Raw genomic sequence first — 24,342 nt, forward strand, 5'->3', positions numbered from 1 at the left:
AGGTGACCAGGACGGTGTGTAGTTTCCCAGATGTCTGGCTCGGGGCTCGCACCATTCTGGGGTGCATTGTGAAGAGCACCCCCAAGTATCGACCATGGCCCTGGTTGCAGCCGATTCCACCCGGCAGAGGGGTTCAGTGAAACAGAAATTGAACCAACCAAACAGAAGAGAATCACTAGCCACAAGGTTACACGACATTCGTTTAGAAGAGGGAGCAAAGGGCAGCGGAAGAGCGAACTGGAGGGAACTAACAGACGTTCTTAAATTGTATTTGGCTTCTGCTGCTGCTGTGCCACCGATGTGCCAGGCCGGTGGGAGGCGCTTTCTTAATCCGAGTCAGAACTGCTGCTCGACCCACTTCCATGCTGAAAGGGACAAGGATTGACGTGTATTAGATACCGTGAGAATAGCCCTCTCCCACGGCTGTCTGCATTCACAGCAGTTCCCGTCCCGCAGCCTGTGTCACAAGACGGGAGCTGGCCCTGGTGCCTGGCCAGTTACACTCCGGCTGCTCCCGTGTCAGCTGTACGTGGTGCCCTTCACTTCCTGACCTGACATTGGTGTCATTTTCCGGTGGCTCCTGGGAGGGACGGCCGGGGCTAGTAACTGGTTTCTCTGCTCGCCCGTAGCACAGAGCTAGGGGTGATGATGGCAGCTCTCCTAGCCAGGCCTGCAGCAGGCATGGGGGGAGCCAGGACTGCTCAGGCATTGAGGAATGGGCAGGGGAGTGGAGATGGAAAATTCGACCTTCAAGGGAAGCGCAAGCCCACGAGCTACCCTTCAGGAACAGCCCTGGCAGGCTTGGGGACTCCAGACCAGGCCGAGCCAGCAGGAAGGAGGCGGGAGGGCTGCAGCCCTGGCCCCCGAGCATGCCCAGTGTGATGAGAAGGCCCTGGACACAGAGAAAGCAGTGGCCAGGCCCAGCAGGACGGGCACCACACAACGCTAAACAACGAGCTCACTGCACAATATTGGTTGCCAACCAGGACGCTGCTTCACCTTGGAAAGGAATCGCCCGGCAGAGATGGGCTGCGCAGGGAGACACTGAAACGGCCCGACCTGCAACCCCTGGCACTGCGGGGGGAGGCCGGGCTTTGAGTCCAGTTCTCAGCCCCGAACCTCTGCACCCGCCCATGCTGCTGGGCTTCTCGACACCCGCCAGGTGATTCCAGGGGCAGGTCCCCGCTCCTGAGCCCAGCCAAGTAGAATTGCCACTAACTGCACCACAGCAACCCCAGGGGCTGCGGCAGCACGTGCGGTACTACGTCCCCAGCAGGACGCTAAGGCCCCGCCCGGCGAAGACGTGTACACGTGCCTGGCGGTACCTCAGACTTAGCATCACTGATTTCCAGGTGCTGCTTACGAGCTAAGGCTGAGCATGTGCACACGCTGTGCAGACTCGGGGCCTCAGGCAGGGAGTCAGTCCCTGCAAGGGCTCCCAGCGCCGGGCTCTGTGGCAGAGGGACATTCTGGCTGGATGACGGGTTTGTACAAAGGCGTCACACCCAGTAAGCTGGGTTGGTTTGTTGCAGCCGCGTGTCCCTGTACATGAGTGAGGCTGGCCACAGAATGCAGGTGGGCGCAGCACTGGCCAACGTGCTGGAGAGGTCCCTGGGAACCCAGCCTGCCTTTGTGAGGTGTGTCAAGGTGCCACGTCATGGCTCTGACATTCTGTGCTGAGCTGAGTTCTCCGTCCCACCCGAGTGCCCTGAGCTGTGGCTGCGTGCTAGTCCTGCTCCCTCTGTTTCATTTCCTGACACTGACTCTAGGAACACCTGGGTTCCCAGCAGAGCTGGGCCGGTCCTGCACCGGTTTGGCTGCACAAGGTGCGATGCAGCAGCCTGTAGGTGCAGGCGGGTTTGGTTTGAGGTTTGAATACATTAACCAGTGATGCCCTGGCCAGTACAAACCCTAATCCGGAATCCAGGGACCTGGTGAAAACAGCCGACTCTTAAGGGGAAAAGAAAATGTTTCCAGGGACTGGTGTAATGTCCCCTGGCTGCAGGGAGCAGAGAGGGTGGGTTCTCATGTCCCCAGAGCCCCATGTACGGGTTGGGAACAGAGCAGTCCCTAGCCCAGCTAAGCCTTAGGCTGTGGGCCCTGCACAGCATCCCAGCACAGAGCTGACGCTAATGGTGCATCTTCTTCTGCAACGTGGCCCCCACACCCCAGTGACCAGGGCTCCGTACCTTGTGTCCATGGCGACCATGGCCATGTTTCTAATGTTTGTGATGATGCCCATGAGGTCCACCTGGGGGATGACACCCAGGATGGGGAGGGCATTCAGGTCCATGCGGGTGGTGTCCATGCGGGTGGTGTCCAGGGGGATGAGACCCACCAGGCCCAGGGCATACAGGAGGGGGAGGAGGACAGACAACAGGGGAGCAAGGACTCGGGTGAGGGTGGCAATGTGGCGTGTTTGGTGGTGGTCTCTCACCAGGGGGTCCTGCCAGACAAAGGGAAAGCAGAGGTGACGTGTTAGAGCCCATGGCAAGGCCCCTTCACCCATCCTCCTCCCCGGGTTTCCCTGCAGTGCGGGCAATGCTGACACACCACTGGCCTCAAGCATGGTTTCCCTGTGCTGGAGGCTCCCAGACTCCTCTCGCACGGTCTCCATCCTCCCAGTCTGCACTGCCACTTGGACGCTGCCTGCAGGAACTGGTCTCCCCTGGCTTCCCTTGGCTCACTGTATTGCCACCCGGAGGGATCTGCATTGTTAGCAGCGGGGAACACCAGGTGATACCCCCTGGCACTGTGTATTCGAAGGGAAATGCCCCCAGGAAGGCAGGGAACAATGACCTAGTCCATGGTGCAGTCGCTTCGGCCAGACGACTCCCGCTGAGTAGGGCATTGCCTGATTTCAGTGGCCTGCCAGCTCCGGAGTAAGGGGGCTGGGGTAGGGTTACCATATTTAAAAATTAAAAAAAGAGGACACTCCATGGGGCCCTGGCCCCACCCCTTCCCCACCCCCGGCCCGCCCCAACTCCGCCTCTTCCCCACCCCAACTCTGCCCACTCCCCTGAGTGCCCCGCATTCCCCCTTCTCCCTCCCAGCCACGTGAAACAGCTGCCCGAGCGCTACCGGCTTCACGGTTTGCCGGGCAGCCCCCAGACCTCCAGACCCTGCGCCCCTGGCCGGGCACTTCCCCTCCCAGGCTCCGGCTGCGCTGGGGTAGCGCCCAACCGGGGGCGCAGGGTCTGGAGGTCTGGGGGCTCCCCAGCAAACCGTGAAGCCGGTAGCGCTCGGGCAGCTCGGCTCTTCAGCTGCACAGAGCTGAGGTGTCTGGGGGGAGCAGCAGCAGCCGCCGCCGCGGGGGAATCCGCCTGCAGCTCACAGCCTGCCGGAGCCGCTCTAAGGTAAGCAGGGGACTGGTATTTTCCTGGACATGTTCGGCTTTTTGGCAATTCCCCCCGGACGGGGATTTGAGGACCAAAAAGCCGGACATGTCTGGGAAAATCCCGACGTATGGTAACCCTAGGCTGGGGGAGGCGAGGAGGCAGAATGGGGCCAGCATGTGGAGTAACTTTCAAATCGGGCCATGAATACTACACACCTATATGTACACACGTCACGCTACTGGAGGGCTGGGTGCTGCAGTCCTTACACAGGCAAATCTCCCAGAGACAGCCACGCTGTCTGGCTCCCAGCCGATCCCCGCTTTAGCCATGGCCCCACACAGAGAGTCCCAAAACCCGTCTGTGTCCCCGTAGAACAGAGGAACTGGCCTTAGCCTTCGGCCCAGGAAACAGCCCTCGAGTTCCCCAGCTTTAAGCAAAGCAGCCGGAAACAGCCCGTCCCGGCTCCCCCCGGCAGGCCAGCCTGTGCTGAGCCAGGATCTCACCTGCGTTCGCATTCCACATGCCGGGAGTGTCCGTCAGCACCTGCAAGGGAAGGAGAGTCCTGGTCAGAAGGTTTCTCCCGCCCGCCCGCCCTCCAGTCACCTGCCTCCCGCCCCTGGAGCCGCTCTCTGCACCAGCGCAGCAAACCACGGAAAAGCACCCGCAGCAGGGGGGCAGAACGGTCCCCGCCCGCAGCCTGCACCTAGGGTGATCACCTTTTCAAAAGGCAAAAGCGGGACACATACAGAAGCCCCGCCCCCTCTGTGGCCCCGCCCCTGCTCCTCCTCGTCCCCAAAGCCCTGCCCCCTGCTCAGGCCAGAAGCCAGAGGTGGGCAGTGGGAAGAGCCACCTCGGAAGCCTGGGCCACTGTGAGGAGCCCTGGACCCTCCACCTGCCCTGGGCGAGGGGCACAAGAGCAGCCCCCGGCCCGTGTGCCCGCCCCTGGGGGCATGCTGCCCAGGACAGGTGGCAGCTCCTCGGCTCCTGGGCAGGGGGCAGGGCTTCCGGGGAAGGGGAGGAGCAGGCGCAGGGCATCATGGCGAGGGGGGCAAACGCCCACCTCAGCCCCTTCTTCTCTCCCCGCAGGAAGAGGCTGGCACCACCCCTGAGCCTCAGGCAGCTCCGGAGCGGCGCCGCAGGGAATCCGGGACAAATGCTGTCCTGGAGTCATTCAGCCCGGGACCGGGACTAGACCTCTGCATTTCGGGACTGTCCCGCCCAGTTCAGGATGGGTAGTCACCCTACCCCCACTTGCACGACGAGGGGAGGTGCGGCCAGCGTGAGATGGCACCGCACCCACATGCCCTGCGCCAGCAGCCTGGGCGCACGTCCTGTCTCTGCCACAAGCTGCTGGGTGACCTTGGGCACTTCCCCTGCCACCTTGGTCTGCCTTGGGCAGCAGCTCTTCAGAGCAGGGCCTGTCCCAGTGCATGTACAGCGCCCAGCACCAGGGACTCAGCTCAGCTGGGGCCTCGTGGGGCTGCTGGAATACACAGCACAAGGAACAGGAGCAGCAAACCCGCAAAGCCAGCTGCGCCCACGGCCCCGCAGCAAAACTGCCATTTGCTCCAAAGGGGCTGGGACAGCTCGGGCAGCACGAGCCTGTCTGTAATGGGGTGGGGCCCCATGCTGCCCTGTCCTGTGCCCACTCACACAGCGGCTGCGGGAACGCCCAGGAGCAGGGCCGTGTACTTCTCTGCCTTTTGGAACGGGGCATTGGCTCTGAGCTACCAGCCTGGAGCCACCTGAGCAGCACCGTGTGTCCAGCCCTCTTGGGGTCATGCAGTTAATGCCCCTGCTGCCAATCCCGTGCAGCCTGGCACTGCTGCCACGCAATGCCCACCGCACTCTGCCAGCCTGGCATTCCTATTGCCCGTTTGCAGCATGTGCCCCAGGCTCCTTGCAGCGCAGCAGCCAGCAGCCCTGCCGTCTCCAGACCGGCCTCGCCACAGCCAGCAGCTCTGGGCTAGATTGTGGTTTGTGCACAGCCGTGGGCACTGGTTGGTACATACATGGCACTGCCCCGGGGCCACTGTCATGCCAACACCCCTCTGATCTAATCTCAGAAATCTGACTGCATGGCTGGCTCTGGCAGAAATGGTTCTGCTGCTGTAGACATGGAATAGGTGAGATATGATTGTCATTTGGCATTTCAGCAGTGCCCAGGCACCAGCCAAGAGTGCCCCGCCCGTGCCAGGCACTGCACAGACCCAGTCTAAGAGACCATGTTTGCCCCAAAGAGTTTAGGGTCTAAACAGACTAGACAGACGAAGGCTGGGAGAAAGGGATCGAACATATGAGCTGTGGGAATAAAGGGAAAGTGGCAAAGTTCCACCATTTTTCGTTTCGTTTAAGCCCCTCTGTGCATGCAGCTGCCTTTGATTTCAGTAGCTGTGGCACGTACGGATCTCAGGCCTAGAGCTGGGCAAAATGTTTTAGCCAAAACTGTTTTTCCATTGAAAAATGCAGATTCCAGTTGACGGGAACATTAGTGAATTTGTCGATTCTGCCTAATTGTTCCGGATGAAAAAAACATCTTGGAAATGTCGATATGGTTCATTTAGACATGTGCAAAACAAAAGCATTTGATTTTTTGATCTCCGTTGACAAGACGACCGAGGTGCCTTTCACAAAAGTGAGGCAGGCTGGTGTCCCCTTATCCCCAGTAGTCTTTGGGTTACGGCCCCTACCTGGGACGGGAGAGACCCGGTGCAAACCCACAACAAATGCAAGTCTCCCAGGTGGGTACCCTAACCACTGGGCTAGGGACACAAAGGGGGCAACGCCAACTCCTCGGGTGCATGAATGGCATCTAGGTGCCCCCCATTTCCCAATTTCCTTTGCTTTTATTTGTAAGCAGAGTCAGGATGAGCTCTACCCTGACATCTGGTGGTGAATTATGGCGAGTGTGGAAAAGAACTCCAGGGGCTGATCTTGTTTGCATAGGCACACCCACTCGCCTGGCATGAAACAACAGCAACTCAAAGTGGTTACTTTGGCTGGTGTGGGATCCCCAGTTTCTTTGGTATTGGGGCAGGAAGAATAAAGTTTTGTTACCCTGATTCTGTGAATCAAGGGCAGTGAACCTCTGGTATGACAGAAGGACTGAGTGAGTCCTTCACCATTACCTAAGTAGAACTTGCTTGACAAGGGGCATGGGTTACAAAACCCAATGAATAGAGAGAGAGAGAGAGAGAAAGAGAGAGGACGGGGACGGGGACGGGGACGGGGACGGGGACAGATATAGATATTTGTATCTGATGGTATGGGCCCTCTTTGAGGGTTTGAAACACCAATTGCACTACTTCCTCTCTCCACTGTTGAATATCAGAGCTAACTTTGATTCCATTAGAAGTCTAGTTACAGACTGCTGAACTGAATTCACTTTGGGCCAATGGTGCACTGGGGCTCCCCTATTATGAGCTGAAATCACAAAAGAGCTGAGATCACTGAGGCTGTGTTAACTAGTGGGGGAGCCTGAAACTATAATGCTAAGTGGCTGGCAGAGCAGCTAGCAGAGTGGAGCCTTGTGGGATGGTTGGAGTGGAGCTGAGTGACTCACAGGTCGGTGAGTGGAGCGGAGCGGAGTGGCTGGAGGAGCAGCGAGCAGAGCAGAGCAGAGTGGAGCCTTGTGGGAGCGGCCCAAGGGATGGCTGAAGTGGAGCAGAGCTGAGCGGCTCACAGGTCGGTGAGCAGGGTGGAGCAGCTGCCAGAGCAGTTTGTGGGATGGCGGGAGTAGATCACGGGACAGCTGGTGGAGTGGAGCGGCTCGTGGTGAAGGCTGCGGCGGAACCCCGTCGGCCTCAGATCACGTAAGATGCCCCTTAACGCCCTGTGTGCCCCCCCCCCCGAACTCTGGGGCTGCACTGACCAGGGACAGAGACTTTGGGGGGTTGTTGGACTTTTGGGACTTTGGTGATCCTTGGGTTGCTGGTTTCAAGAACCCAAGGGAAAGGACACAGCCCAACTTGCTGGGGTGGGTTTTTTTTGCTCATGGTTTGTGTTATGAATCCTGTTTGTGGTGTTTTTTCCAATTTAATGCTGATGTCGTTTCCTCATGTTATTAAACATTTTTTGTTACACTCAGACTCCGTGCTTGCGAGAGGGGAAGTATTGCCTCTTAGAGGCACCCAGGGGGTGGTATGTAATTGTCCCAGGTCACTGGGTGGGGGCTCGAGCCGGTTTTGCATTGCGTTATTGAAGCGGAACCCCTAGATACAGAACCCGGCCCTTGTTGCTGCCAACTTAGATGGGCAGAAGGGTTACATATTAAAAAACACCCCAAAATCAAACAAAACTATTTTATTTGCCTCAAAATTAAAAAAAAATTCCCCCCACCCCCGCCCTTTGCTAAAAACAGCAACTTCCAAACTTCCAATACAATTAGCACTTGTACTGCCTTCGTTTGAATCTTTAAATTATATAATTGTATCAGGTGCATGCACCCTCACACGTACCCCCCCACACTCACAGACTCCCACACTGAGACACACACATTCACACCATGGCTGGGGAAAGTGTTGCAAGGAGCAATACTATTTCAAGCCTAGCAAGCAGACTACAGCTACGAAACAAAACTGCCTACGATACCAGCACGAGACGGTTACACAGACGCCGCTCCCTGTGGCTGTTCTCGCCGGTCCGGCTCAAATGTGCTGACAGAACAGACCACGAGTCCCTTAAATACGCTCCCCGCCCCCCCCCCCGCCCATCGTCGGCTGAGCCAGTGAGCAGGTGGGGCGCGCAGAGCACCGGAGATGCTGTGGGCAGGGCTGAGTACAATAAAGCTGCGTAACTGGCTTCTCACCTCTTGCCTCCCTTGTTGCCAGGCCCTGGTGCTGTGTACGAACATGAAGTCAATACTCCACTCCCAGGTGAAGCGCGAAGGTCGCACTGGGCTGAGAAGGGCTGGCGCAGAGCCCTGCGTGGGACTTTGTTTAATCCCGCTGCAGTGCTCTATACTAGTCCCGCGCAGGGCTCTAAGTAGGTGCCGAGGCTGGAGGGGAGGGGTGGTCACTTCCTCTCACGGCTCAGCAGTGATAAGTGATCAGCTGAGTGACATGAGTCCTACTTATTCCGATTGCTCTTGGGCATGGGCCTTTCCCGCGCCCCCACTGCCATCAGTGCCAACCCCCGTGACTGCCATGGGCATAGGCCTGGACCTTAGGGGCAGGCTCTCCTTTCTGCTCTGGCCCCCTAAGCTGGGCATAAGGGTAAATATGATGTGGGGTTGGGAACGTGCGTGCAGCCCCAGGGGCCTGCGGATGGGCTCCCGAGACTGTGCATAGGGCGTACCACACATCCAAAGTTACATAGCAAATCTCTTCCTTTATATATAATTACACGTTATATGGCATTTACTGTATGTTGAATCACACATTTTGGGATTGGCACGGTCACTTTCCAGAAACCAATCCCTGTACAGTGTGCACTGTCCATGCGCAACTTACTCTGTACCCCATCTTATGTTCCAGGCTTAGCTTATCCATTATCTTGCCCATTATAAATGGTTTCCTGGGTGTCTCCCTTATCTTAGCTAGTCCAGATGTTCTGTTTCCAGCCTGCTGATTCATTTACCTCCCTAATCCTGTCTCCCAAGAAATAAGGCTTCCCCCATGTTTTATTACTTATGTCAAGTGGGACCCACAACTCTCTCGTAGATCCATCCTCTGAAAGCCCCTTTCCTTCCCTCCAGGGGACATTGTAAAGGCCAAAAGTATAATTGGGTTAAAAAAAGAATTAAAGAAGTTCCTGGAGGATAGGCCCATCAATGGCTATTAGCCAAGATGATCAGGGATGCAACCCCATGTTCTGGATGTCTCTAAACGTCCAAGTGCCAGAAGCTGAGACTGGACAACAGGGAATGGATCACTCAATAATTGCCCTGTTCTGTTCATTCCTGGCACTGGCCACTGTCAGAGGCAAGACACTGGGCTAGATAGACCATTGGTCTGGCCCACTATGGCTGTTCATATGAAGTAGGAGATTCAAGATCCACTGAAATAAGGGCTTTCAAGATGAAGCGAGCAAACATTTAGTTGAAATGGTTCCGTGCAAAGAAGAGCAGGACATCCGATCGGGTTTTTATCCTGTACCCCGCAGCCAGCTAATGATTTCTCCCTGTAAACTTTTCCAAGACCTGAAGAATCACAGAACTGGAAGGGACCTCGAGAGGTCATCTAGTCCATCCCCTGCACTCGTGGCAGGACTAATTATCTAGACCATTCCTGACAGGTGTTTGTCTAACCTGCTCTTAAAAATCTCCAATGATGGAGATTCCACAGCCTCACTAGGCAATTTGCTTAACCACCCTGACAGTTAGGAAGTTTTTCCTAATATCCAACCTAAACTGCCGTTTCTGCAATTTAAGCCCATTGCTTCAGTCTTCTCTTTTCCAGATTAAACAAACCCAATTTTTCCAATCTTCCGTCATAGGTCATGTTTTCTAGACCTTTAATAATTTTTGTTCCTGTTCTCTGGACTCTTTCCAATTTGTCCACATCCTTCCTGAAATGTGGTGCTCAGAACTGGACACAATACTCCAGTTGAGGCCTAATCAGAGCGGAATAATTACTTCTCGTGTCTTGCTTACAACACTTCTGCTAATACATCCCAGAATGATGTTTGCTTTTTTTGCAACAGTGTTACACTGTTGACTCAGCTTGTGATCCACTCTGACGCCCAGATCCCTTTCCGCAGTACTCCTTCCTAGGCAGCTCTACGCTGACACTGTGTCGACCTAATGACATTGACCATGACTCTACACCACTCGGGGAGGTGACATTACTAAATCGGTGTAGGGGGGCACTTTACATCAACGGGAGCCGAATTTAAGTGAAGACACTTCCACAGCTCGGTGGACGCAAGGCAGCTTACGGTGACCTACCCCTGTAGTGTAGACCAGGCCTCACTTTGAGGCATTAGAAAGGGGATTGCAACAATAGGCCTGACAAGTGTATAGATACAGCTCCTTAGCAGGTGACTAAGCCGTTGACATCCCAAGATATCAGTTTACCTTCTGACAGAACAATTGCTGCATTCATGAGAGACATGGGCAGGTATTCAACTCCGCCCCCAGGCAGGACCCTGAATAATAGGGACAATTATCCTTTCCTTTGTTGGGAGAGCTGCAGAAGCCAGTGTCTGGCCCGGGCAGGAAGCTCAGGTGCACCAGCCCTGTTGTCACTACACAGCCTTGTTGTCCTTTCAGAGAGGTGTAGCTGGGAACTCGTTAGCTTGTGGGATTGGTCGTGAATTGCAGCTCCTCCCAGCTCTAGGGCAGCAGTTCAAACCCAGCCTGTGTTGGGAGTTGGCTGATGGTTGTTACCATCTGATGCCTTACTCAGCCAGCTATGAAATAAACTTGGCCTTGGTCTAGGCCACAACAACCACCCCAAGAAGTCAGGGGCTAACTTGGTCCTCTTTCCCCCAGTGGGGAGATTGGTGGTTCCTCTAGGGTGTGGCTGGGGCACATGGGTATGTCATCAGTCCATGCTTGCTTAGTAATATAATAATATATGGAGATATACCTATCTCACAGAGCTGAAAGGGACCTCGAAAGGTCGTTGGGTCCAGCCCCCTGCCTTCACTAGCAGGACCAAGTACTGATTTTTGCCCCCGATCCCTAAGTGGGCCCCCTCAAGGATTGAACTCACAACCCTGGGTTTAGGGGGCTAATGCTCAAACCACTGAGTGTGGCTCTCTTCCTCTAGCGGCTGAACCACAGAGAATTCTGACATTGCCTCTGGCTTTGAGCTAAGAGACCTCCCCCTCTGGGGACGTTCATCCTGAGCTGAGAGCTCTGCCCAGCTGAGCTTCCTGTAAGGGCCACCACTTATCACGTGATACCCCGAGCGTGTGAGCAGCAGCAGGGCTTGAGCCTGTGGCCTCTGTGTCAAGCTGTCCTGCAGTGTCTTAAGAGCTCGAGTACCAACCTCAGTCTGTTATGAGCCAGGCACAAACTCCAAATTGGTTCTATACACAGGGCCAGCGTTCCCTCTCATTTTTCCCTCCCATGTGCGGAATGAATTTTGTTACGTGCACCAATATGGAGGTGATGTGTGACACATCATCTTCATATAGGTGCCCATAACAAAATTTATCTGGTGGGGGTGGGGCCGAGGGGTTTGGAGTGTAGGAGGGGGCTACGGGCTGGGGCAGAGGGTTGGGATGCTGGGGCGTGAGGGCTGTGGGTTGGAGGTGCAGGTTCTGAGGTGGGGCCAGGGATGAGGGGCTCAGGGCTGGGGCAGAGGGTTGGGTGCAGGAGATGGAGGCTCCATCTGGGGGTATGGACTCTGGGGTGGGACCGGGGATGAGGGGTTTTGGGTGCAGAAGGGTGCTCCGGGGCTACGGCGCGGAGAAAGAACTCTCCCCGGCTCTCTCTCCCCGCTGCAGCACCTGGGCTGTGGGGAGAGGCGCCTCTCCCCGCCGCAGCTCCGGGGCTGGGGCTGTGGGATAGGTGCCCCCCCTGGCCGTGGCAGGTCTGAGCCGGGACTGGGTTTGGCCTGCCCCTCTCCCAGCCACGGCAGGTCCGGGGCCGAGTTGGTTCTGGGGTTACAGGTGGATGGTGTAAGGATTGTTGCTCTACTGCTACCTCTATTGTGGGCAGCAAACGTCCATCTACAGAAGGGGCCGTATGACCCCTTTCACCAGCGCGAGTCGTTTAAAAATGGCTCACGGGTATAACTGTAGAGTATGATTATACCAGTAAGTTTCCCCGTGTAGACAAGCCCTTAGAGATGGCATGCTTCCGATGAGATGTTAAACCAAGGTCTCTTCTGCCCATCTCTGAAGGCTGGCCAGGGAGAAGTGACCTTTTACACGGAGCTTTTCAAAAGAGATTAGGGGTTAGCTGGTACTGTGGCAAATGCTCCCTCCCTGCAGGGTCGGGGCAAACCAGCAGCCCGCAGGAAGCAATAATATTGCTATCAAACTAGAATAGGAGCCCCTGGGCCAGGGCTTCTCCAGCCTCTTCATTATGCAGATGGTGTGAAACTTCCTGGAGTGGATCATCTCCCCTGGCAACCCCCTACTGCTCCCCTGCTGCTTCGCTCCTTCATCTCTTGAGTGCCGTAGACCGCCAAGGGGGCTCAGCTGAGCCCATCTGACCGGCGCTGCTGCGGGGCAGTTCCTTGGCAGGGTGGGACACGTGCTTCTAAAGGCAGCTGAGTCAAGACAAACAAAGGACGTTGACCCTGGTGACGGCGATGTGGAGAAGGTCTGTTCCTACCATAGTGCTCCTGGGTGCCATGGCCATGCCCTGTCTCTGACCTGCGGCAAGTGTCTCTTTGTGCCTGGGTCTCGCTTTGTAAAAGAGATGTGATGTGTCACCTCAGCAAACAGGCGGGGCAGGGGCATTCGCTAGTATAATTAGTGACACTTGCTGTGGATGGGTCTGTCTCCCTGTGAGTGCATTGATCAGAGAGGACCTTAAGCATAAGGGCGGCTTGGGGACCCTGCACATGCTTACAACTTATGGGCCAGCTCGGTTCCCTTCCTTGGCAATGGGACCAGAGTCAGGGGCAAACTGAGGCCTAATCTCCTGCTCCAGCAATGGGGCTGCTGTTTGCAGCTGGAACCTCCCGGCCAAATGCAAAATCCAGATCCAGGGTTTGCCTGCCACTGTTTCTAACAGGACTGACCTGTCGCTGCTTATTAGGGGCTTGTTACGTTAATAATAGACATTGCTGCTGTATTTGTAAATGGACTTTAATATGCTGTAATTCATCTCATTGGTTAATGCATTATGAGGCCCTGTGAATTCCTGTAGTGCCTCCTTGGGCCAGCCCCTCAGGTGATCTGTAATAAAATACCATCATTAAATACTTATGGGATCCAGTGAAATGGATTATTTGGCAAGAGTATGTCTTTAGCCAGCCTTTAAGTAGGAGCTGACCAGCTGTTGCAAGGCCAGGGCATGGTTAGCCCAAGCTGTGTTTATTGTCTCTGGTCTGCGTGTAAGGGAGGAGCTGAAATGTTAGCCAGCCTGGGAGAAGGACAGATTCCCATTGATGCTGGTGGATGCACGTTGGACGCATGGTGCAGATAGTGCTGAGCTCTGGGGCAGGGGAAGCAGAGGGAACAAGTCCTCAGGAGCCCTGGCTGCATGACATCCTCCCCTTTCTCTACTGTCTGCGTCCCACCTCTGCCTGGGCTCGGCAGTTCCTTCCTTTGTCCGGTCACTGATCGAATGCAGGCGCTGAGCCCCCTCTGTCGGTCGTCCCTCGGCTCTTGTGACCCCTGAGTGCTGGGACATGGGGTACCGGTGATGCGAGGGAAGGAGAGAGGGCGTTGCCATGTGCTGACTAATAACCACACCACGATGTTCTGCTACACCAGGGGTGGGCAAACTTTTTGGCCCGAGGGCCACATCGGGGTTACAAAATGATATGGAGGGCTGGGTAGGGAAGGCTGTGCCTCCCCAAACAGCCTGGCCCCCGCCCCCTATCCACCCCCTCCCACTTCCCACCCCCTGACTGCCCCCCTCAGAACTCTCCACCCATCCAACCCCCCCTGCTCCTTGTCCCCTGACCGCCCCCTCCCGGGACCCCCGCCCCCTATCCAACCCCCTGCTTCCAGTCCCCTGACTGCCCCGCCCCCTATCCACACTCCCGCCCCCTGACAGGCCCCCTGGGACCCCACACCTATTCATCCCCCCCTGTTTCCCGTCCCTTGACTCCTATCCCCACCCCCACCCCGTGAGACTCTACACGGCGCCGCAGTCCGCTCTATGGGGGTGTGAGTTGTGCAGCACTCGCACGTCGCACTCTAGCCAGCCCGTGTAGACCCCGCTGGTGGGAACTAAAGGTACCTAATGCACATTGATGCCGTCCTGAAACAGGCCTGCTGGAGGGTGCAGGGTCTGCTCCCGGCTAGTAGCCTTGTGGACACTGGCCACCGTGGTGAAAGGACTGGAGTGGAGAGACAAAGCTGGTGAGCAGCAGAGGGGAGGGCACCCTGCACCCTCCTGTGGGGCACAGCCGTGGGCCCAGGCTGGGGAGCTCTGCAAGCTTTGGGCCTCATACTCCTATGGGCAGTGGATTTGCCCTGTGCAGGGTTGTGCCTATATGGCACTGTCTAGTCCGTGGGGTTCTTCTTTACGTAATGTATTGGAGGAGCCGCATACAGAACATATACACCTCGAGTGCCATACCAGAGGCTTCACCTGTCGCGTCCTTACCCTGCCCAGTGAAGCCATTCCTTGCCACTCAGATGCTCTTTTCTGCATGCAGCTTCACTGGACCAGGCGCATTCTGCGGCTGCGCCCTTAGCCGTCCTGCCCCGAATCCCAGGTGAAAGGTGTTAGTCTGTACAGAGGAACGTCAGCGACCTAATCACAGCCTGGGATCTAATGCTCCTAATCCCTCCAGCGGCAGCGTGGCAGCTGGCATTTATGATGGGCAAGAGTGGAATTCCAGCCCCATGGTGCTGGACACCCACATGCGCTCTGGGACGTGCTGACTGCCATGCTGTGAATCCCAGAAGTGGGTCCCAGAGGTGGGACTGTTGGAGAGCAATTGCAGCCCCAGTCCATCTGTGTTTCTGATTGTTTCAGGAAGTCCTCAGATATGAGGGGGTGGTACTTCCTGGCCAGCCAGTCAAAAGTGTTAGTGTCACCATGAGATAAACCTCTCTCCCAGACCACACCCTCTGATCCACCTCTTCCACTCCAGATCCAAAAAACCCAGGTATCAGGTCTTGTCAAATGGCACCTGGACACACAAGCCAGAACTCGGACTGGCCGGGTGGCAACCCTAATCCTCCATGAATTTATCTAGTTCTTTTTTGAACCCTGTTATAGTTTTGGCCTTCACAACATCCTCTGGCAAGGAGTTCCACAGGTTGACTGTGCGCTTGTGAAGAGACTGTGCACAGTGTGAAGATTGATCCCCTTGATAGATTGTCAGCTCTTCATGGCAGGGATTGTCTTTTGTGTTGTGTTTGTGCAGCACCTGGCACAATGGGGCCTAGTCCATGACTGGGGCGCCTAAATCGTATGGTAATATAAATAACAAACACATATACAGCACCTGGCACAATGGACTGGGGCCGTTAGGGCCTACTGAAATCCAAATAAATAATAACAACAACAGATTTGAATTGCACTGGGCATAGGGCCAGAAACCTATGCCCTAGGGAACCAGTGGTGTCAAGAACCTAGCTCTGGGTCTGTTATTGTCCGTGTCCCTAGCTGCTCTTGTCAACACAAAGCTGAACCGGGGGTGTTTTGGTGGCACTCCCTCTGGAGCTGCCTGTATTGTTAACAGTTTGCAGGTGAAATACAGTCCAGAGCCAAACTTGCTGTGACCTACAGTCTGGTATGTTTGTTTCCTGCCACTGCTCCATGTTTGATGTGGCTCTCGGGAGGTCAGTGAGAACGTTTGCATTCCCATGAGTCACCCTGTGGCTCGAGCAATACAGAATAGGTGTGTTTTCCCCACAGAGAAGTAAGCAGAGGTGTGGGTCATTTATCCTGTTACCTCTGCATGGGGCAGAGAAAATTTAAGCTCTCCAAGTGTTTCAGGCTTTTATCTACACATGACCAGGAGGAGGAACAGGAGCAGGCCGTGATGTCAGAGAATGCCAATGTGTAGGAGCATCTGCGGGCACTTGAGGATTTGTTTTTGCAAGACCTTTTAACTCATGATTGTTTACCTCCTCATCAAATGTCACTCAGATTTGGTCTGATTTCCCCCTTGCCAACTACTATGAATCTTCCAGCCTGCACTGCTTGGAATGCAGGAGCTGGAGGTCCTTTGTGTCAATACTGAGCCAGTGGGGCTAGGGGGCGCTCTGCTGCTGGACCACCTGCCGGAGGAGCCGTAAAACTGAGATCCCAATCAGGGGTCCTTGCTGAAGATCCCACACCACTTTTTGCCAGAATTGGGGGGTTACCCCCACTCTCCTGGCTAAATTTCTAGGTAGGAGATGAATCAAGGGTGGGCAAAGCAGAAGATGAGGTAGAGAACAAGGGAGGGAGGAAACAGGTGGGACCAGAGAACGAGGAACAAAGATGGAGGGAGAGAGACACGCAAGGAAGAGGAACAGATAGAATGACCCACAGGGCAGGGGAAAGGGTGATTTGTGATGAAGACAGAATGATAAAATGGAGCAAGAAAACAGAGAGTGGGCAGAGCTGGGGGACGTCGCTTGTAGGTGTTTCTTCTTGAGAGAAGGCGGCTTGTGCTGCAGGTAGGGTTGCCAAGCCTCCAGGATTGGCTTGGTGTCTCCATGAATTCAAGATTAATCTTTAATTAAGGATTATGTCATGTTATGAAACGTTCAGGAATACGTCCAACCTAAATTGGCAACCCACGAGGAGGAAGTACCTTTCCCCCTGCCAACGGTTAGACGCAGAGGCAGTAGGGCCAACACCCCATGTTCAAAAATCATGTCATGTCCCCCCAAATCATGAGGTTAATAAATCAATAAATGATTTGCTCTCTGGTTTTTGAGCCTTTGGAGTTCACATTTTCAAGTATTTACCCACAGCCATAAAATCTAGAACGACTCACTTGAAAGAAAGGAAGAAGAAAGCTGAGATTCTCCTTCAAAATGCCCGGCTGAGTTTTCGAAAGGAAAGGCTGAACTTGCTCCACTGTGAGCCAACAGGCACCACTTGGAACTCCAGCCATTGATCAGACTACAGCAGGCCCCCCGGCTTTGCCCCCTGCCCCTGAAAGTCAGCGTTAGGGCTGCTGACTTTCTAATCACACAAAACCCAACACCCCTACCCTAACCCTTCTCCAAGGCCCCTTCCATTGTCACCCCATCACCGAGGCCCTGCCCCGCCCCGTCTCCGAGGCCCCACCCCCGCTCACTCCATTCCCCCCGCCCTCTGTCACTCGCTCTCCCCCACCCTCACTTCACTCCTTCATTTTCACCGGGCTGGGGCAGGTGGTTGGGGAGTGGGAGGGGGTGAGGGCTTCGGCTGGGGGTGTGGGCTCTGGAGTGGGGCCAGGGATGAGAGGTTCGGAGTGTGGGAGGGGTCTGGGCTGAGGCAGGAGGTTGGGGTGTTGGAGGGGACATTGGCTTTGGGGTTGGGGTGCAGGTTCTGGACTGGGGCCAGAAATGAGGGGTTCCGGGTGTGGGAGATGGATCCAGGCTGGGGCAGGAGGTTGGGGTGTGAGGGTGAGGGCTCCAGCTGGGGGTGTGGGCTCCGGGCTGGTGACGAGGAGTTTGGAGTGCAGGAGGGGGGTCCAAGTTGCGGCAGGGGGTGGGGCGTGGGTTTCAGGAAAGAGTTTGGGTGCGGGATGGGGTTCAGGGCTGGGGCAGGGGGTTGGGGTGCGGGAGGAGGTTAGGGCTCCAGCTGGGGGTGTGGGCTCTGGGGTGGGGCTGGGGATGACGGGTGGGGGAAGGGGTTCAGTGCTGTGGCAGGCAGTTGGAATGCGGGGGGGGAGGCGAGGGCTCCGGCTAGGGGTGCGGGCTCTGGGGTGGAGCTGGGGATGAGGGGCTTGGGGTGCAGGGGAGGCTCAGGGCTGGGGTAGGGGGTTGGGGTGCAGGAGGGGTTTTGGAGTGCGGGCTCCAGGTGGTGTTTACCTCAGCCGGTTCCAGGGAAAGGGCGACATGTCCCTTGGCTCCTAGGCGGAGGCGCAGTCAGGCAGCTCTGCACGCTGTCTCCACCCAGGCAATGGGAGATGCGGAGCCAGCGCTCGGGGTGGGGGCTGTGCATGGGGCTGCGGCCGTCCCTCCATCTAGGAGCCGAGGGACATGTCGCTGCTTGCGGGGAGACGCACGGAGCCAGGTAGGGAGCCTGCCAGCCCCACGCCAACCGGACTTTTGACAGCCCAGGCAGCAGTGCTGACCGGAGCCGCCAGGGTCCCTTTTCGAGCGGGTGTTCTGGTCGAAAACCGGACACCTGGGAACCCTAGCCAGGATGCTTGCAGCCAGCAAGATTCCTCTACTATTAAAGTTGCAGTGCCCAGAAAAGAGAAGGCCGACATCTCAGTCACATGGCTACACGCAGCCTAGTGCGCAGTGAGGAAACTTGGCCGCACACACTTGGAAATCAGCAGCAGCTTTATTATGCAACAAACAACTCGATGCCGTGTTAACTCTGGCCCGTCCTTCTGTGACGCTTGGAAAGGCTCCTATGAGAGGGGGAAAAAACCACAATAAAAGCAATGATCTTCAGCTATATATTGATCTTCCAAACTCTCTGTTTCTAGCCATCCAGCTTGCATCTAAACACTCGACACTCATATTAAAACGACCATCGTTTCCACCTGAAAGGACCATGTTTCCTGCCCCTCTAGGGTTACAGGGGTGTACCCAGGGCCGGCACAACCCATTAGGCAACCTAGGCGGTTGCCTTGGGCGCTAACATTTGGGGGGCGGCGACCTCAGCGGCCGGATCTTCGGCTGCCCCCGTTGTCGTCGGTATTTCGGGGGCGGGACCTTCTGCCGCCTGTCGGGGGCGGCATTTCGGGGGCAGGACCTTCCGCCACCTAGGGCGGCAAAAACGCTGGCGGCGCTCCTGGGTGTACCTAGAGCTGTAGTGCACGGCCCGTGTCTGTGCTTACCTCGCTAGTCCTGGAACAGCTCCTCGGGAAACAGCACCTCAGCCCTTCTGGCCTGGAATAGGAAGAGGAAGGATTAATCATTCAAACACATAACAGCCCATGTCACCGTGGGGCTGAAGGGCTCCTGCTACTCAGACTGCATCAATGGGCACAGAGACCGGCCATAATCTGATTCGCTGCAAAGGGACCTAAGAGGAGAAAAACGTAGGGGAGGCAGAGCATCAGCGCCACCCTGTGGGGAGTGGCTTACATGACTAGTTTCTACCTTACTTTTTTTGGAAGAACAATACAAAGTCCTAACTAAGGGGGAACTGTTTCCTTGCAGTGAGCCCAGGACGAATTCCCACCAGAGGGGCTGCTGCTGGGCTAGGGTGTTAACTTGGACCCTGCCTTCCTTTGCAATCCCCAAGCCTCTTCAAGCGCAGTCAATTAGGACTCCAGGAACAGAGGTGGTTGCTTTGGGTAGGTCTACACTTGGGGCTATTTCGACCCTGCTAGCACGGGTGTAACAGCAGTGTAGATGGTGAGGCCTGGCTAAGGCAAGTAAAGGGACGCTTGAACCCTATGGCTATGCACCCTACCTGCCCATGCAGGGCCTCCCGTGTCTACGCTGCTATATTTAGTAGGGTAGAGTCCTGCCCCTTCCCCGCTGCCAGAGCCTTTCCCCACAGCAGTGAAAGATTCCAGTGGGGAAAGGCTCTGGTGGGGGGAGGCAGTGCGGAACGGCACCGACAGCTCCCCAAGCTGAGCCTGGCTGCCCTCCCTACCACAGCCTTTCACGTGTAGCTACACGCACCCTACGTGCTGACGTAAGTGTAGACAAGGCCTTTGTGTAATAAAGGACAGTGCAGGATGGAAGAGGGACAGGGTCAGGATTTAAGGATCATGGAAGCTTTTTTTGTTGTTAGCTGCTGTATGGAGATGGCTGCTGTGTTCGTAAAGGGACCCCTGTACCACAGAAATAGCTCAGGGTCTGGGACAGGGTGTCACATTTTTCCTTGTCCTTCTGCACCTCAAAACTTTTTTTTTTAAAAGGCTACTAGTCAAATCCTGCAGTTGGGAACCCAGTGGGCAGTGCACACAGCCCAGCTACACACCAGGGGTTATTGTAATCAGCGACTGCCCCAAGCCACGTCGTTCAGCTCTGGCTCCGGATCCAGATCTCAGCGTCCCCAAGTCCACCAGTGCTGGGTTTGGGGTTTCCAGTCTGAGCCCATCTCTCACTGCCATGATCATTTCAGAGCCTCGGCCAACACACTCCAGTGTCCTGAGTCACTGATGCTGCAGGGCTAGAGATCCTCAGCTGGTGGGAATTTGCAGAGCTCCATTGCCGTCCGTAGCGCTAAGCCAATTTGCACCATCCGAGGAGCTGGTTCTTGGAGTCTGGTACTGACTGGTGAAGGACTAGCTATAGGCATTAGCAGCCTGAATCAAAACTTGAGTTCCATCCAGTCCAGGACCCCATCTCTGAGAGCAGCCAGCACCCGATGGGTCAGAGGAAGCTGTCAGAATCCCACAGTAGCAGCTGTGGAAGAATCTGTCTCCCAGATGGGCTTTCTACAGATCTCTAATAGGCCTCTGTCCTTATTCTCCCCCAAAGCGGAGTAACGTTAGCACAGGAAGGAACAAAGGTACCTGTTCTAAATAGAGTTCAGCCTGAGAATTAGTCTGAATCCAATATGCTGACAGGCTGAAAAACATGAAGGGCCCAGCCGGCTCTGTAGTGCTCTGCGCTTTCCCAGCCAGCCAGGTCCTTCCTGAAGCCGTTGTTCAGAAAATAGGGGTTTCCTCAGAATCGCCCTGGGCTCATGTGCGCATGGTGGCTGGGGTGGGAGACTCAGTGGGGACAAGAGCCAGAGTCAGTCCAGAGCGACTGTAGAACTACGCTGCGAGCTGGACTGTCCCCGTGCCAGGCAAACCTGCTTTCATGGTTAGCGTGGTCTTGCCTCCAGCTTTCCTGTCTTACTTTTAAGCAATTGTCCTGGCCTCCTGAGAATGTGAATAACTCCCATAGGCTCGCTGATCACCGTGATCACACTCGCCCGGAGCCTTCTCCTTGCCGTCAGCTCCCTCACTCCCTGCCCATAACTCTCCTCCCACAGTCCAGGGACCAGTTATTTTGCCCTTTGCTGTATTTTGTCTAGAGTCTCCTCTGTAAATGTGTGTGTGTGTGTGGGAGGGTGGGGGTAGGGGTGAGGGTGGGGGTGGGGGAGGGGTGAGAATTGCCATCTGAAAGGTGGCGAGCAGAGAGCTTGTCTCTAACTCTACAGAGCTTTGATCTCCTTGCTGTGATTCACACCCTTACTGCTGCGTAATAGAGGTGAAGGAGGCATGGCCCAGTCTAGTGGCACTAGCCCATTTCAGTCATGAGGACAGAGGTTGCTGTGCTCTGGGTTTCTCCTGCCAGCCTGGGGCTGGCCAATCACTGTACTGTTATGTAATAAGGGTCCCCTGTGGAACGCATAATGAGCTAGTCGGGGTCAAAGGTTACTTGGTCCGTCCTCAGCCATGAATTTTAGCAGGCGGATGCTGCTCCTCCCTCTTTTCTCCTGTTTGTGGACTTTGGCGGTGCCCAGCAGTTCGTGTGTTGGGGGATCAACAAGGGAAAAAGAAGTTTAGCAGCAGCAGAGAAAGGGGAACCCTGGATTCGCTTTATTCCAGCTCAATCATCACACTGTTAATGACGGAAATGGTCTCTGCTCTGTCCTTTGTAGGCTCAAAGAACACATTCCCTTCTCCATGGGCCTGGGCCAAAGCCCATTAAAGACAACAGAGAGACTGACTTCCGTGAGCTTTGTTTGGATCAGGCCACCATGAACAAAGAGGGGTTGGACTCATTCCTGCATCTCTAGGCTTAGCCTATAACCATCTCACTGTCCACTATTTCCTTTGATTGACGGGCTGGTCTCACCCTCACTCAGATCCCGGACTAAGGAACTGGATCTGGGGAGTTTGTACCCAATATCCCCCACCTCCTCCCTCTTTACATCTGAGGGTCTCTCTGATGAGTCCTTGCTGAGGACTGTCAAGTCATATTGCCCTGGCCTGATCTTCTTTGACTAAACACCAGGAAATACGGGCTTCCAGGGCTCCATCTGTGTCTTTGCATTAACCAGGTGTATCTTCCTGCCTCATTTAACTACCAGGCTCCTCTGGTCAGCGAAGCAGCAGAAAAGCTTCCTGACTCAGGATACAGAGTACCTCTGCTGCTCAGTGCAGCATCTGCCAACCTGCCAGCCTTGAGGCCCAGCCTGTGATATGGTTCTGCAGATCCTAGGCTCAGTGCAGATCCTGGCAGCTGCGTGGGAATGTGCCTGAAAGCCGCTTTTGTGCACCACCCCCACCAACTTGGAGGCCATCTGGCCACTGGGCCAGCCCCCAGCATAAAGCAGAGAAGCCTCGGGGATGCCGCAGCCATGCCCCCTCTCCCTTGGGAACACCTCCCTCTCCTGAGGCTGGGAGGAGGGTGGTGTTGGAGCCATTACAACAGGCCGATGGCGCCCATTACAGAAGAGGATCATCACACAGTGGATGACCAAAGCACACAGTACAAATTAGACCCCATTGGTGCCATGACAGGGCCTCTGCGTCCCCATTGCCATCTCCTTGACCCACACCCTGGGACCTCTGCTTCCTCACTGCACTAACCTAAGGATATTACTTACGTTCACGTACCAAGTCCAGGCCTTCTGATCTGGGTCTGTCTGCCGGCGTGCTGGACAGTGCGCCCTAGGGAATCAACACAACGGCTCTCCTGTCAATGCTTACATTCTCCAGGGCGAACTTTCAGAGGTTCAGCCTCTCAACAAAGAGAGCAGTTTTCAAGACGTCTCACGGGAAATCAAACGCAGTCACAATCTGGGAAATTACCGAGGGACTGATGGCCGAATGCTGCGCTATTTCCACTGTTCCAGAGGGATTTCCTCAGAAGTATCTGGATGATTATGGTTTCAACACAATCCCTGCCTTTTACATAAACCCCAGGCCACCCCACTTACAGGTCAAGAAATGAGGATGCAAGGTGCCCCAGACATACATATGGGGCACTGCCAGTTGTGAGAATATGGGACTGAGCAACGCTTTGCAATCTCAGTTCAACAAGTCAACAAAACTTACCTCAGCAAAGAAGGCAACTGAGGTGAGCGTGTGCTTCCTCCTGCCCCACTTGGGCCTGAAATCCTTCCCTCTCTCATGTGGGGCTCTGCAACATAAATACCCATGAGTAACAGGGACAGCAAGCTCTACAGAGCAAATCCGTATGGCAGATGGTAGAAAGAATAGCTTATACTATCTATCTATCTGTCTATCTATCATTACATGTTAATTCACTTACAGCATCTAGGCCTCCCCATTGTAGCTGAATGGTTCACAGTCAGAAGCTGTGATGTATCTGTTGAGGGGCTGGATTGTAGGATGAGAGTCCATGCATAGGCTCAGGCCAATGTCTTCCTATGTCACTGTCCAAAGTCTGGCACTAACATTCATATTCAGGCATCTAGACGAGTGGATTGATTTTCAGAGGAGCTGAACAGCCACGGCTTCGGCAGATTCGAGTGAGAAGTTCTTGGTATTCAGCATTTGAGAAAGGTCAGGCCATTTATTTAGGTGCCTGAGTGTGGCATTGCAGCCGCTGCCATGGGTCGTTTACAAAGAATACGGAATCAACATCATCTCGGCACGACAACCAAGTTCAGGATCTAATCGAGCTGTATCCTCTCTGTACTGCTGAACGGTTGCGAAACACTGGGACTGGGCCACTATAACGTTGTATATTGGGCATAGAGTGGAATGACTTCATTTGTAAAGCAGATGTTTATGGTCGCTCCAGTCTACAGACTACTGGGGCCATTATCCGCAGATGGCGTCTTATGCTTTTCAGACATGTCGCGACTATGCCACAAGACCAGGCCTGCACAACATACAGCCCGTGGGCCGCATGCAGCGCGTGGGGGCTCACTGTGCGGCCCGCGGGGGGATTATAAACCCCCGCACACAAAGTCCCGAGGCTGGCGTGGCGACGCTTCCTGGGGCAGCTCCTGGTGGCGTGCCTGCCCGCCGACAGGAGCCAGCAATGTGGGACACGGGGATGGAGCCCTCGGGCGCCACCGCGCCTCCACGCCCCCCCCGGCCCCAAGCGGGACACGGAGCCCGCGCGTGTTGCTGCCCCTCCCCACTGCCCCAAGCGGAACACGGGCACGGAGCGCTCGCCTCTCCCCCCCCCAGCGGGACACAGGGCTCAGCCACCGCCCCCGTCCTGAGGCTTTTTGGCCCACCCCCCCCGGGACTCCTGCCCCATCCAACCCCCCGCGTTCCTTGATGCCCACCCCGGGACCCCTGCCCCATCCACCCCCTTCCCTGTCCCCTGACTGCCCTCCGCCGCCCCATCCAACTCCTCTCCTGATTCCCCATCCAAACACCCCTTCTCCCTGTGCCCTGACCACCCTTGGAACCCCTGCCCCTGACTGCCTCCCACTGCCCCATCC

At 55.6% G+C, this 24,342-nt stretch overlaps 1 long non-coding RNA gene across 1 annotated transcript; it reads right to left on the minus strand.

Annotated features, from left to right (window-relative positions):
• Positions 1–18,349: 18,349 nt before the first annotated feature.
• On the minus strand, positions 18,350–22,854 carry LOC135979110 (uncharacterized). Its single transcript, XR_010596435.1, has 3 exons — positions 22,525–22,854; positions 18,860–18,911; positions 18,350–18,427 (listed from the first exon to the last, which is right to left on the minus strand). It is a non-coding gene; the product is annotated as an uncharacterized LOC135979110 (long non-coding RNA).
• Between the last annotated feature and the right edge of the window lie 1,488 nt (positions 22,855–24,342).

The sequence above is a fragment of the Chrysemys picta genome, unplaced genomic scaffold (genome assembly GCF_011386835.1).
Source record: "Chrysemys picta bellii isolate R12L10 unplaced genomic scaffold, ASM1138683v2 scaf656, whole genome shotgun sequence".
In the NCBI taxonomy this organism is placed as follows: domain Eukaryota; kingdom Metazoa; phylum Chordata; order Testudines; family Emydidae; genus Chrysemys; species Chrysemys picta.